The sequence below is a fragment of the Panthera tigris genome, chromosome X, assembly GCF_018350195.1.
Source record: "Panthera tigris isolate Pti1 chromosome X, P.tigris_Pti1_mat1.1, whole genome shotgun sequence".
NCBI lineage: Eukaryota > Metazoa > Chordata > Mammalia > Carnivora > Felidae > Panthera > Panthera tigris.
This window is the reverse complement of record NC_056677.1, coordinates 25,750,152-25,755,403: the sequence shown is the minus strand read 5'-3', so window position 1 is coordinate 25,755,403 and position 5,252 is coordinate 25,750,152.

The following is a 5,252-nucleotide window of genomic DNA, read 5'->3' as shown; positions in this document are numbered from 1 at the left end:
TACAGAACCAAGGTCTATCGACTTAGACGGAATAAAACGATTTTTCTCTATCCTGAAGAAACAGGTATAGAAAGCCTAGGACCGTACCTAGAACAGATAAGACACGATAATGTAATGGTAGCTACCCAATAGGTTACAATTAATCAGTGGGCTTCTGAAGAGTGGCGGGAATGGAAGTGAACCAACCTAAACTGCATGTTGGTAATATGACTTGTAGGCATTCACAGAATCCAGAAAATGACTGGACGTCAGTAAAGAAACACTATGGTGCAAGGTTTTGTCAGAATGTGGATACACAATCCTTAACAGTTCCAAGGCAAAAGGTCAACTAGACTCTGTCGGGTATTAAAAATTCAAGGATGGACCTGGGAGCAGGTCAAAGACACTAGTTTTTTTTCTGGAGCTCTGAGTTGAGCAGTTTTGTTTCCTCCCACCCCAGAAACTTACAGGTAACCACAGTTGCTTTTTTTCATATTATCTCTTTAACGGATCGGAACTAGACAAATTAACATTTCCCCCCTCCTACTTGCTCCCCTTCTCAAAGGTTTTAAATGCTTTAAGAGTCAAAGGATATGTTGTCCCAAATAAAATTAGCAGTCACGAACTGAAATGAATTTTACCGTAAAACTGGCCAACTAAAAAGGATGCAATTTTTTTTCTTGACATGTTTCACATTTTATTAACATTTTAAGACTAACTTTAATCTCAAAATCACATATCCACGCACCTATTTCCTTTTGGTTGATTTCACTTAAACTCATGGCGTGTCAAACAAAGACTGAACAAACGTTGACCATATATGTTACACGTAACACAAAGGGACGGCTTTTAACTGAAATTCACTGACCTCCCCCACAACATTATTTTATTATAAATACAGGTATCAAAACAATCCTGAACTTATTTTTCATACTTCTCGCAGTCAGCACCCACACCGCTTCAAAAATTAACACAATTTGTGACAGTATTCATTGTACCTGCTACTTTAGACAACTTCCGCTGAAGCTCTTTCACTAAGCAAGATGGAAAAAACATGCCATTTCTGTATTTCCTTCCTGAGATTTTTTTTACTTTTCAGAGATACACATGCTTGCACACCAGGTGATTCTTCTTCCCATGCTTTCATCTTATAAACCTGAATTCTATTTTGAGTATGCCAGGTTGCTGAAATGGTAGTGCCTTAACAAGAAAAAAAAATGGTGCTGCGTTTTTCCTCCTATAACCCGAAAACATAATGGTGCGTATATATGAAATATATCCTTACAAATGTCCAGGTCATGTTTACCAGCTGGAATCCTTTCACTTCATGTGTGGCTATTTTGCATTGTGATATCTAGTTAAGACATGAACATGAGTAGAAGGTTGTTGATTTCAGACAAGTTTGGGATCCACTAAAATGAACTGCCGTATTTTGTCCTTCTGGTGGCTGTGGAAGCCTCCTCTTTTCTTTGGACATCAGGAGACGTCCTAGCTCTTGAAGTACAACTTTAACGCTATATGAACTTTGCCCTTTTGCTGACGCTGGTATGCCCTGCCCATCCAACATTCACTTGGGATTATTAATTCCATTCATGTTAATTTTGGTTACACATCTAACTGACGGAGGAGCTTCTGGGGAGTTAGGTCCACACTCTACTCTCAGGCTTTATATTCCGTTTTCACAATTTGTCTGTGGAAACCACCATCTTTTCCTGCAGCCTGATGCCAAGACTACAATTTTTTCAAAAATAATTTGAACCAAGAATCTGGATTACTGTAACTAACATCACAAGTGGCTGGATTCTGGGGCTCCTGGGTGGCTCAGTTGGTTAAGCGTCCGACTTCGGCTCAGGTCATGGTCATCGCAGCTGATGAGTTCGAGCCCCGCGTTGGGCTCTGTGCTGACAGCTCAGAGCCTGGAGCCTGCTTCAGATTCTGTGTCCCCCTGTCTCTCTGCCCCTCCCCCACTCGTGCTCTGTCTCTGTCTCTCTCTCTCAAAAATAAATAAACATTAAGAAAAATTTTTTAAAAACCACAAGTGGCTGGATTCCAAGGGTGGAAAGTGACTATAAAGTGCTTTTCTATATTCAGAATATTTTCATAACGATGGTTTTGAAGGAAACAATGCATATGTATGGAACTTCATCAAAGCACACAAAAGCTACAAAGGGCTAGCAAATCCTGAGAGGTCATCGCATAAGATACTTTTTTAACACAGATAAAAGAGCTGAGAGTCAGCCTGCTCTTTTGTTTGTTACATGTACAGCAACTTAGCTGATCATGTGTGATAGCAAGAGACAAACGGGGCAGGTAGAGAAATCACCATCATCGAGGCCTTTCTTACCAGGATTTCGACTAAAATCAGGAAGAAAAAGTCTGGTTTTTGTTTCTACCTACATCTGTTCACATTCTCTTTTTTTTTTTTTTCAGTGTTTATTTGAGAGAGAAAGCGAGTGCAGGCAGGGGAGGGGCAGAGAGAGAGGGAGACACAGAATTGGAAGCAGGCTCCAGGCTCTGAGTTGTCAGCACACAGCCCCACGCAGGGCTTGAACCCACAAACCGTGAGATTACGACCTGAGCCAAAGTCGGACGCCTAACTGACTGAGCCACCCAGGCACCTCTGTTCACATTCTGAATTCAGGATTCAGTGATAGGAACTGGGAAGAATCAAAAGGTGGGTAAGAACCAGTCCCATATTCTAAGCTGTTCACGGTTTAGAAGGAAAGATACGGCACCATTACGTCATCAATATATCCTGTGTGACTAGCTTAGTTACTAAATAAGGTTACGTTTCTTTTACGTGTCTAATAACTTCTACGGCAGTGCTAGGCTTTGAGTAGATGATAAAGAGTTTGTGATTCACTTATTATCTGTTTATCTGATACTATAACTGGCCATATATGACTAGGTTTTCTCAGACAGGATGAATGGACTTTCAAGGTCTATCCTGTTCCTTCTAATATATGACAGTGTTTATTCTTCTTGAGTAAAGCAATAGGAGTGAAATACTTAAGAGAAAGTTGCTTACTTTTACCAAGACTCAGACCAAGATATGGAAATGCCGTATCTAAATGCCCACCAATGGATAGATGGATAAAAAACAAGATGCAGTATACAGACACAATGGAATAAGATGGCCATGAACACATTATGCTAAATGAGCTAAGTGAGAGAATCACAAATACTGTATAGTATCACTTACACGTGGGATCTCAACAACTCACACTTGCACAAAACAGAGAGTAAAATGGTAGTCACCTGGGGATAGGGGAATGTGACTGATGGTGTTCAAGGGTGCAAATGTAAAATGAGCAGTAAATAAGTTACAGAGATCTAAGGCACACTATAATGAATATATACAACTCTACTGTACTCTATATAATGCGATCAATATCACTACAATAGCAATCGCATTACAATATGTAAATGTACCGAAGTGACATATATACCTTCAAACTACACGGTTGTCTGAAAATACAATTTCACTTCTATTATAAAACTTCTCTCAAGTTTTAGAATTTTCCAAGCATTGCTCCTTTCCAAATGTTTTTACATTTTCCTGTGTTAGGGTTAATATGGTATTCTATTCGAGGCAGCTTACTTGTGAACAGTCTATGTGATCTTAATTGAATTTTGAAACTAGTTTTAAAAAACCAAAGGGTTAGGTGATGAAATAAAACTCCCTGACACTTGACTGTGCCCTTTTACAAGTTCATTAACATGGTGAGACAAAACAAACTGTAAATAAGCAGAAAACAAAACAGTTAAAATGGGGTAAACACCAAGGACGTTATTTTTACCTAGATAAACCTGAACACATCAACTATGGAAACATTTTATTAACCCGGTTGATGAACTCAATATGAACTTGATATACTTGGCAATGTCCAGAAATAATTTTTTAAAAGAATCTAAGTAAGATTACATTTAAGGATACCTGAAGATTCACTAAACTGAAAGTAAATAAATTTTTAGAAAAAAGTTTAATTTTTTTTAATGTTTATTTATTTTTAAGAGAGAAAGAGAGAGCGAGCACAAGCAGGGGAGGGGCAGGAGGAGAGGGAGGCACGGAATCCGAAGCAGGTTCCGGGCTCCTAGCTAACAGCAAGCCCAACGTAGGGCTCGAACTCACAAGCCATGAGATCATGACCTGAGTTGAAGTCCGACACTTAATGGACTGAGCCAACCAGGTGCCCCTAGAACAAAGTTTTTAAGTCATCTCTAACCCAATGTGGGTTTTGAACTCACGACTCTGAGGTCAAGAGTCTCATACTCTACCAACTGAGCCAGAGAGATGCCCCCGAAAGTAAACAAATTTAAGATCTCCCAAGAACTACTCAATCTATAAGAACTTGAACTTTAGAAGGAGGATTTCACCACCAACAAATATTAGTGTTTGATTTGTGGGGGAGGGTTTGTAAATAGTTGAACACTACCATGATTTAAAATTTTTTTTAATGTTTATTTATTTTTGAGACAGAGAGAGACAGAGCATGGGCAGGGGAGGGTCAGAGAGAGAGGGAGACACAGAATCTGAAACGGGATCCAGGCTCTGAGTTGTCAGCACAGAGCCCGACGCGGGGCTCGAACTCACAAACCGTGAGATCGTGACCTGAGCTGAAGCCGGACGCTCAACCGACTGAGCCACCCAGGCGCCCCAACCATGATTTTAGATACTGGCATTTTCTTTGATCAGATTTATTACATGTAAATTATCTCATTTTTCTTCAGTACATAATTGTTAAACAAAGAGATCATCTGCTGTCAGTATATTTGCTTTTATTAATATTTAATCTATCTACTCAAATGTACATTTATCTCAATTTACTATTAATTTGGGTTATTTGGAAAAGACTAATTCACTCTCAGAACCATGTTTAAATTTGGAAAGTAGCAGATTCTCAGACACACTAAGTAGCATGCCTTACCTTTTCATTATAACAACAGACTATGAGGAAATACACCGGATTCCTGGCTACAACTTTTTTTTTTTTATTAAAAAATGTTTTTAATGTTTATTCATTTTTGAAAGAGGGAGAGACAGAGCGTGAGCAGGGGAGGAGCAGAGACAGAGGGAGACACAGATCTGAAGCAGGTTCCAGGCTCTGAGCTGTCAGCACAGAGCCCGATGCGGGGCTTGAACTCATGAACCACAAGATCATGACCTGAGCCGAAGTTGGACACTTAACCCACTGAGTCACCCAGGTGCCCCTCTTTTTTTTTTTATTTTTTTAATGTTTATTTTTGAGAGACAGAGTGTGAGTGGGGGAGGG